This window comes from Agelaius phoeniceus, chromosome 10, assembly GCF_051311805.1.
Source record: "Agelaius phoeniceus isolate bAgePho1 chromosome 10, bAgePho1.hap1, whole genome shotgun sequence".
Taxonomy (NCBI): domain Eukaryota; kingdom Metazoa; phylum Chordata; class Aves; order Passeriformes; family Icteridae; genus Agelaius; species Agelaius phoeniceus.
Genome location: NC_135274.1, coordinates 27,217,740 through 27,227,753, shown reverse-complemented (window position 1 = coordinate 27,227,753; position 10,014 = coordinate 27,217,740). Strand labels below are relative to the sequence as shown.

Here is a 10,014-nt window from a genome sequence, read left to right as displayed (position 1 = left end):
CGATGCCGTGCTCAGCCCTGATTGCAGACCCACAATGATGACAGCACCAGGCCCAGTGATTTCAGCTCTTTCAGCTCTTGACCCACAAGCTTTATTTTACTGCCAGCTCTCTTCTTCCAGCACCAGCTCTGTTTCTCCAGCTTCAAAGGGCAGCATCTTGATCTTGGCTCCAGCTCGGCCACAATTCACCTCCCACACGAGCCTCTCAAAGCCCACTCCACCAGCAATATCCCAGCCCTGCAGTGATTTTACCTCCCACCCAACAATCCCCAGTAACTTTACCTGCCCATTCATATGTTCACCTCGATGCCCAGAACCCCATTCACAGGACTAGGACCTTTTCTGGTTTTTTTCCAAGTCCAAGCCCCGCAGTCCACTTCCCAGCCCCACAGAGATTTCACCTCCAACCCAAGAGGTGCAAGCACAGGCGCAGGCAATATTCTACCATCAACAGGGTTTCCAATAACAAGGTAGAAGCCCTCTTCGCACTCCACACATACTTTTCTAATTTCGCTCACAATCCCCAGTCCCTGCAGCCATGTCACAGGCCTACAGTGATTTCGCAGCAAGAACACTAAAGTCTCCCTGCCAGCCCTATGGTTTCTATACCGTGCTCAGCCGCGATCCCAGACCCACAATGATGACAGCACCAGGCCCAGTGATTTCAGCTCTTTCAGCTCTTGACCCACAAGCTTTATTTTACAGTCTCTGTGCCAGCCCTATATTTCCTATGCCGTGTTCAGCCCTGATTGCAGACCCACAATGATGACAGCACCAGGCCCAGTGCTTTCAGCTCTTTCAGCTCTTGACCCACAAGCTTTATTTTACTGCCAGCTCTCTTCTTCCAGCACCAGCTCTGTTTCTCCAGCTTCAAAGGGCAGCATCTTGATCTTGGCTCCAGCTCAGCAACAATTCAGCCCCCAGACCAGCCTCTCAAAGCCCACTCCACCAGCAATATTCCAGCCCTGCAGTGATTTTACCTGCCGCCCAACAATCCCCAGTAACTGTGCCAGCCCCTGCATAAGTTCACCTCGAGACCCACAGCCCCATTCACAGGACTAGGACCTTTTCTGTTTTCATTCAAATCACAGCCTTACAGTCCACTTCCCAGGCCCACATTGATTTTGGTTCCACCTCTAGAGGTTCCATCCCAGGTGCCAACAGTATTGTACCATCGACGGGGTTTTCAGGCGCAAGGCTGCAGCCCCCTTTTGCAGTCCACATGTTCTCTTCTAGTTTCAGTCACAATCCCCAGCCCCTGCAGCCATGTCACAGGCCTACAGTGATTTCGCAGCAAGAACACTAAAGTCTCCGTTAGAGACCTATGGTTCCTATGCTGTGCTCAGCCGCGATCCCAGACCCACAATGATGACAGCACCAGGCCCAGTGATTTCAGCTCTTTCAGTTCTTGGCCCACAAGCTTTATTTTACTGCCAGCTCTCTTCTTCCAGCACCAGCTCTGTGTTTCTCCAGCTTCAAAGGGCAGCATCTTGCTCTTGGCTCCAGCTCAGCAACAATTCACCTCCCACACGAGCCTCTCGAAGCCCACTCCACCAGCAATATTCCAGTCCTGCAGGTTTTTTAGCTCCCACCCAATAATCTCCAGTCACTTTGCCAGCCCCTGCATAAGCTCACCGCAATTCCCACAGCCCTGTTCACAGGTCTAGCACCTTTTCCACTTTCAAATCCCAGCCCCACATTCATTTCATCTCCACCTCTAGAGGTGCCATCACAGGCAGAAGCAATAGTCTACCACTAACTGGGTTTTCAGGCGCAAGGTTGCAGCCCCCTTTCCCACTCCACACATCCTGTTCTACTTTTGGTCACAATCCCCAGCCCCTGCATCCATGTCACAGGCCTACAGTGATTTCGACACAAGAACACTTTTGTCACTGTGCGAGCCCCTGCATAAGTTCCCTTCGATGCTCACAGTCCCATTCTCAGCCTTAGTTTTTTATGCATTTTCAACCACAATCCCAGCCCCACAGTGATTTCAGCTCGTTCCCTAGAGATGCCATTACAAATCCCGACAATATCACGGCATCGACGGGGCTTTCAGGCACAAGGTTGCAGTCCCCTTTTCCACTTCACATATCCTGTTCTACTTTCAGTCACAATACTCAGCCCCAGTATTCATATCACAGGCCTGCAGTGAGTTTAGCACATAAATCATACAGTCTCTATGTCAGCCTTTCAGTCTCCATCCCATGTGCAGTCTCAATCCCAACCCCACCATTCCCCTTTCCCAGCCCCAGTGATTTCAGCTGTTGACCCACAAGCTGTATTTCACTGCCAGCTCTCTCCCTCCTAGCTGGCACTTTTCTCTAGCTCTGACAGGCAAAGCTGCTCTCAGGTTGAAACAGGGTTTTGGCTTCGGCTGCAGTTTTGGGGTTTCATATCCACATTCAGTATCACCATTCTCACCCCATTCTGGTAGTCATCATTCTATTTCCAGATTTTTCATTTGTGTGTCTCATTCTATGGTTACTCTTCAGATCTACAGTGAGTCTCCCTTTGAACAGTAATTGATGCTGCAGCACTGCAGTCCCCACCCTGGCCCCAGTGATTTCAGCTCCAGTCCCACAAGCTTTATTTCACTGCCAGCTCTTCTGTTCCACTTCCTGCTCAACATCTTCACAGCAGTGCCACATAACGCTAGTACTGCTTCTTAGGGCAGGATCTTTGTTTTAGCTCTAGCTCTGTGTGGTTTGAGCTCAGATCACAGCTCTTAACAGCAATTTCAGCTCCAACCCTGCAGTTCACCTCCCAGCTCCACATTCCCACAGGGGTTTTACCCCAAACCCTACCATATTTCTGTCTCCTCCAGCTCTGCTGCCTCAGCTCCAGCTCCTCAGCTTCCTACTGGCTGTAGCTAAAAGCTGCTCCTGCTTCTCACTGCAGCTTGGGGCTGTTGATAAGGTCACAAATCAATTACTGCCATCATTTCAATGTCTCTAGAAGCTGTCCCACCCACCCCAGCGGGATCCCAACTTTGGGGACACTTGAGGCCTGAAGCTCAACATCTACCTTCTCCCTCCCTCTGGCTCTCAGCCCAGCACCTGCACAAAGGCCCCCTCACCTCCTCCCAGGCAGCTCCAGGGGCTGGGAATAGCCACCGGGCTCCTGCTCCCCCATCCCGAAAGGCACCCTTGGGCTGGTTCTTGGGCCCTGGAACCCTCTGAGCCCCCACACCCGCAGCCTCTCTGCTTGGTACCACGGGGCAGGGGCTGGGAAGCCCCAGGCATGTCCTGCAGGCCCTGTGCTGCAGCTCCGTGCCCTTCTCCCATGGCATTTTTCTAGCCCCAGCATTTCCACCGCTCCACATTGTTTTGGGCCTGACTCATGTCAATATCATTATTCCTGGGGTTTTATGTCCCCACTGATCTCACAACTGGTGTTTCAGCCCCAGTCCCACAACCCTTACTGAATTAACGTCAGATATCTAGTAAACAAATCAAACCAGAAAGATGTAATAAAACGAGCAATGATAAAATAACACAATAAAGAAAAAAATCATTATAAGTAGAAACAAAATAAAGTAATAAAAATGCAAAAAAAGCAAGCTTTATTCCTCGTATTCTGAACAATACTTTAAATCCAGAAACCGCGGAACGGCTACTTCCCGGCCCCCAGTGACAACACCCGGTTCCCCCCCGCGCCACTCCAGGCCCCACACCAGTCACCAGCTACCCGAGCCGCGCAGGGCGCGGCAGAAAGAACTGGACACAACCGGCTCCCAGATGCTGCCGCAGGCGTCGCGTCCGTGCTCACCAGCGCTCCCCGGATCAGCTGCCACTGGGGTCCCGTCCCGGCGCAGCGCCGCTCCTCAGATCGCGCACCCACAGCTCCCGTCGCTCCAGCTCCGCCGCCGAACTGACGCCTGCGGCGCCTCAACGCACGCTATTTATGCCCCAGGGCCGGACCAGCCAGCCAATCACAACCCGAGGCAGCGCCTGCCGGCCCCACCAATCCCAGCCCGCCCATTCCCGCCGCGCTCGGCTCCGCGACCTCCCGCCGCCATTGCAGGGGCCGCGTCCGCCCGCTCCCCGCCGTCTGCCCGTTTCCCTGGACCAGAACCTGATCCCGGTCAGGACCTGAACTGAAGCTCGCTCCCGGCCCGCCCTTCCCGGCCCCAACAGCGCCTGCCGAGGCAGCGGCAGCGGGGACACAGTTCCGCCGGCTCCCAAAGCGGCGGTGGCGGGAGCGGCGCCTCAGGCGTACGGGGGAGTGGGGCCAGGCTGAGGGGCCGGGCCGCGACTGAGCGGGCTGAGATTGGCGGGACCGCGCCCGGATTGAAAGGGCGGCTGTGATTGGTCAGGGCGGGCGGAGAAAGACGGGCCGGGATTGGCAGTCTTGGGAGCCGTGAGGCTGCGGCCCGTGGGAGCGTGGGGCGGAGCCTGGGCTGCCCGAAGGGTCCGCGGGCGCCGTGGGTCCCGCTCGCGAGACCCTCCCCCGTCCCCTCATCCGGCCCTCTCTCGTGCCCAGGTCCCGGCGAAAAGACCCCCGCAGAGCCCCTACCGGAGCGCCCCATCGGCACTCGGGGCAGGGGCGGGGAGGGGGGCGGTGGGGGTGGTGCAGCCCGGGAGTGGTTCCGGGTCGCAAAGGCGGACTCTGCGACAGCAGCGCGGACTAGGGAGCGGCGGCGACTTGGTGAAGAGGGGGTTTGGTAGCGGCGGCGACATGGTGAGGAGAGGGTTTGGCAGCGGGGAGTGGGGAGGGCGTGCAGAGCCCGCTCCGGGCTCTGGGCGCCTCTTCCCCTGCAGTGCTTCCGCTTCTGCGGGGACTTGGCCTGCCCCGACTAGCCGAGATCAGCACCCTGGCCAAAGTTACGTGCCCGCGTCCCCCCGCCCGCTGCGGGCCCGCTGCTCACCCTCCTTCTCCCCCACAGTGGTCGGATGTTATAGATGATAAAACAATATTGGCTTTCCCATTCATAGATTAGCTTTTTGCATCACAAGTATTTTGATATGGTACAACTTGTACTTACTTTTAACTGCTTTGTATTGTGTAATATGCCAGTTTATGTATGCACTGTGTATTTCATATGAATAGTAGTGTGATAAATACATCGTAGGCTTTAACAGAAAGTTAAAATAGAAACTAAAATACTTCTATGTAACTAACTCAGAGAATGGTGTAAAGCAATTACTGTGTTTCTTGTATCTGCGGATTGGCCCGGCCAAGTGATAAGATAACAGTGACAAAAACAAAGCATAAGCATCCAGGAAGATTTATCAGCTCTGTCGGCGCTATCAGGGAGTGTGAAGCAACAGGATAAAACTACAGGAAGAAATAAAATATTTAGACCTAATTTACAGAATGTTCTGCAGACAAGTCAGAGATTAAAACCAAACAAGAGAGTTCCTGGAACACCAAAAACTCAAAGGAATGATTGAATAATGTATAAGCTAATGAATATGCGTGTAACCCCAGCAATGTAACCATATATATTGAACATGATTTTAAGCTACCTCTGTGCTCTGTGGCCGGGTGCCAAAAGCACCCCAGTGCTAGATTATTTTGTCCTTTTATCCTTTATTAAACTTTTAAAAATTTTAAAGAGTGAACTCTGTTTATCACATCAGTGATGCTTAAGCTGATCTGCATCCCAGTGCTTCGGGACCTGCTGGGGGAGGCCATCGAGGTAAGTGTGGGGCTACTGCAGTGGAGGCCAAGTATTTCAACACCACAATAGCATAATCAGCAACATTAATTAATTTTGTGTTCTTCATGCAAGCCTCAGCGTTAAGAACGCTACCAGCCTCTACTAGCATTAATAATATGCATAGTAAGTGTTATTAGTATTAATATTTGGGTAAGAATTGTTAGTGTTAACACTGGTAGTAAGCGTGTTAGCTGGTGTTTACTGTGAAGCTCTGCTCTCCCACAGTATGACAAGATCCTGAAGCTGTCCTCAGGTGCAAAGTTAGGTGAGCACTGCTGTCCTTACCACGATCCCCCGATAGAGCCATGCTCCAGAGATGGGCAGCAATGAATCTGCAGATGCCTTCCCAAGGTGACAGAGCTCGCCCTCCCTCCCGTCTGCAGTCAGGGGATGTGAAGGCAACCATTGCTGTCCTCAGCTTCATCCTCTCCAGTGTAGCCAAGCACAGTATAGACAGTGAGTCTCTGTCAAGTGAGCTGCAGTAGCTAGGACTGCCCGAAGACAGGGGAAACCCTCAGGGTGGCACCATAAGCCAGACCTGATGGGAGGACAGGCTGCCTGCTGTGCTGTCCTCCATCAGCTCCCTCTGTGCCATCAATCCCTGGGGGCTCCTCAGGTGCTTTGGTGAGGTTTGGCAGCTGCAAGTCTGGTGTGAACAGAGGGATTCTTCTCTTGTCTCCCCTCACAAGCAAAGCATGCCAGCCAGTTGTGCTGTTCTACACATGACTGACCCACAAAACTGCAGGAGACTGAAGACTTGTAACAGGTGCACAACAGGTTCAAAAGGAACTTGGGAAAAAAACTCTGTCTTTCTCAGTCCAAAGGGACAGCAGGGCTCACATCTGCTCACAATAATCCTCTGGAGAGGGGAGCAATGTTTGTATGGAAAGATGACTGAGGGTAAAATCAGAGAAAACTAAGTTACATTTGTATCCTAACAGGAGTTACAACGGGACAGAATTTTTAGGGTAAAATACAGATGCTGTTCCCAGGATGGAACTGGGTTGGCATGCTGCACAATGATTCCCCATACAACCATAAGCACCTGCTAAGGGAAGGGTGCAGTGGAATGGAGATACCTCGACCAGGCTCTGCCAAAATCCTTGGCAGCAACTTGATGGTACTTTGAAGCTGATTAACTGCATAGCAGCTGTGAGAGAGATGTCTTGCTGCCAAGCTAGCAATGTGGCAAAATCGCTTTCCTCAGATGAACGTGGTTTATTATAGCCTAATTGTAATATTAATGCACACCTCCATCCCAAAGTTAACTGCCTCCAAATTATGAAAACCTCTCAATGAAAATGAGCCCTATACATTTTTTTGATTGTATCTTTGAAAGTGAAGTGAGAGGATTTTACACCAGTCAGTAGCAAATATATGCATGAGTAGAGTCACTCAAGCTTCACCTAAATATAAAGAAATACTATAAAAGTAAGCCAAGAATGGAGAAAAAGTTAGTGAAGGCTCCATCATAACTGCTGGGATCAGTCAATGGGCTGAACCTGTCTTCTGCCCCATAGGAACCCCTGTTGGGTTAGAAATGCACTCTGCCTGCTGAATATTTTTATTGGGGACTACAACTTCTCCGTATATTGCTTTGAGTGAGTTTTTGCAGTCAAATACTATCACTGACAGATACCATCACCAACAATTCCTGAACCTTAACCTGTCACAATTTCATAAAAAGCATAGTTCCATAAACTGTTCCATAAAATTCCAAAGTGTGACTCCTTCATGGATGCTAGCAGTTGCCAGCAGCAGGTAACATATTCAAATAAGAAGTCCTACTGAGAGGTCATAAAGTGGAAAGACCTGCTGAGGGGTCTCCATTACGTTCTTGGCCTATTTCCGTGAATGTCAGTCAGACTTCCCTCCAATCCAGCAGGACTGCTCAATGAAGGGTCCCTGTAACAGGATGCCGACAGACTGGTCAGCTTTTCTGGTGCACTGATAGCTGGGCAGCTTGTTTTTCCTGGAATTTCTTGAGCAGCAAAAGTGCTCCATAAGCGCTTCTCAAGTAATATCCTCCTGTGAAGGACAGCAAAGAAAGAACTTCTCAGAATGGTCCCAGTCACAAGTACAGGCAGTTTTCTTTGAGATACCTAAATATCTCAAAGAGAGATACCTAAATATCTCAAAGAGATACCTAAATATCTCAGAGATGCACCCAGCCACACACATAGATATGAGAGTCCCTGTATTCTATTGCCAAAATATTTACACACAAAAGTAAAACAGCTCTCTTGCTTGCAAAACACTGGAAGGTATGTTCTCAGCCGCTCGGAGAGATGCAGTGGTTGCATGTGCTCCATATTACACAGCGGTGCCCATGGCTGGTTCCTCTTGTGCTGAGGAAAGCTGATTCCTTAAATGACTCCTGAGTGCTTACTCCACTCTTGGAACACCAGCTTTATTCTAAACAATTTCCAAACACTGTTTTAGTTTCTTTCCAAGCTTTGGAGGTGGATGAAATAACCATGGCTGTTCAAACAAAGTAAGACAGTCTACCAGTGTTCATCAACTTAAAAGCAACCACCCTCAATGGCAATAAAGCAACAACTGAGTGTGAGATTTGTACTCTGGAATCATCCCAAAGAATTGCCTTTGTTTTTAAAACAACAACTGATCTGTCACCTTCTTAGCATTCCCCATAACATCCAACTAGTTCAGGAGATGGTGTGTACAGTCATGCATAGTCCACCTTTATAATAGGGGTAGAGAACAAATTAAAGCCACAACAGAGTTACCAATGTACAAAAGAAGCTGCAGGGTCTCAAGAGTCTCAACAGGAGGTAACAGTCCTCAGCAACCAGAAGAAACAAAAGACATGCTGTCTACTTTTCTTTTTAAAGTCAACTATTTGAGTGGGAGCGTCTAGCTAAGAGGTAGCACAGTCTCTTCAGAGGTATTCAGATGCATTCTATGCCCACAGTAGTATTTTCTGTATTACTGACAGCATTCCCTCTCAGCCTTTAGCTTTGCAACAAGATTAACACATAAAATTCATGCAAGACCCATTAGACAAATTTGACAATACATTACAGTTGAAATGCACAACCCCAAAGCACTAAACATTTTTTTCTGTACAGTAGAGCTGAGCTAGTGCAAATGACAGGCCCAGCCAATAGACAGCCTTCCTTTGCTGCATTCAAAACAACGTGACAATAGTCCAGTAAACCTTTCTGCTTTTCAAACACGTGCATGATCTCCAGCTTCACATCTCAAGTATCTTCCATGCTAAGATTCCTAACAATGCACTCAAGGATGCTCTGTGCCCCAAGCAAGGTACAGACTAGTGCCAAATTGGAGGAATCATGGCATGAATTCTCTCAGGCATACCGGCATGCAAGAGGATATAGCAATTTCAGAAAGCCAAGATATAGCAGGAACAGGAAACCTCCCTTTTGATTGCTCACTACAGGGGTTTCTGGTATAGAAACCACTGAACTGGACTTCACTGAGCTGCAACACAAAGCTGCTCACAGCAGTCAAAGGCAAGAAGTGCACACAGCACCAAGAAGCAGCACCTGGACTTCGGGGAACATAACCTTACCGAGCTCCAGAGGGGAATGACGTTTGGGAACAATTCTTGCTGACTGGAAGCAATTCAGGCCACAGAAGCAACAGGAGACTACGAATGCCTGGCGGCAGCACCGCCACAGCTGTGCGATTTGCACTCTGGGCACTGTGGCCCCACAAAGGCAGGACAAGCACGAGGCGGAGGCACCCAGGGAAGGCGTGAGGTCCCGGCTGCGGTACGGCACGTTTGTTACAGCACGAGGCGGCGGCACCCAGGGAAGGCGTGAGGTCCCGGCTGCGGTACGGCACGTTTGTTACAGCACGAGGCGGCGGCACCCAGGGAAGGCGTGAGGTCCCGGCTGCGGTACGGCACGTTTGTTACAGCATGAGGCGGCGGCACCGAGCGGAAGAAGCCGCGCCGTGTGGGCGGCGGTCCCGGGGCACTGCGCGTGCGCAGCTGCGGCCGCTCCCTGCACACCGCGGCTCTCCCGAGTCAGCATCACCTCCTGTCAGCCAGCAGGTGGAGACAGCGAGCTGTCCCAGACGCAGCTTCCCTCCCCCCGGCCCGCCGCTGCGCATGCGCAGTAACTCACTGTGCTGGGCGTGCGCCGCTCTCCGAGTCGTCGCTCATCGCTTTGCTTTTTTGAGTCCTGCCGCTATGTGCACGCATTTTTGCTGGGTGTTTTTATCTTTGAGGAGTTTTATTACTCCTTTTTAATTGCGCATGCACGGTGCTGCAGAGTTCGTATGCACGGGTGGGATTCTCTGTGCTGCACACTATGTGCAGCGTTAACGAGCAGAAGAGCCCAGCCCGTGCTTACGTTTTGGGA

General features: G+C 51.0%; 1 long non-coding RNA gene across 1 annotated transcript; it reads right to left on the bottom strand.

The window, feature by feature from the left end:
- Positions 1-4,918: 4,918 nt before the first annotated feature.
- On the bottom strand, positions 4,919-9,639 carry LOC129124325 (uncharacterized). Its single transcript, XR_008534825.2, has 2 exons — positions 9,219-9,639; positions 4,919-7,693 (listed from the first exon to the last, which is right to left on the bottom strand). It is a non-coding gene; the product is annotated as an uncharacterized LOC129124325 (long non-coding RNA).
- Between the last annotated feature and the right edge of the window lie 375 nt (positions 9,640-10,014).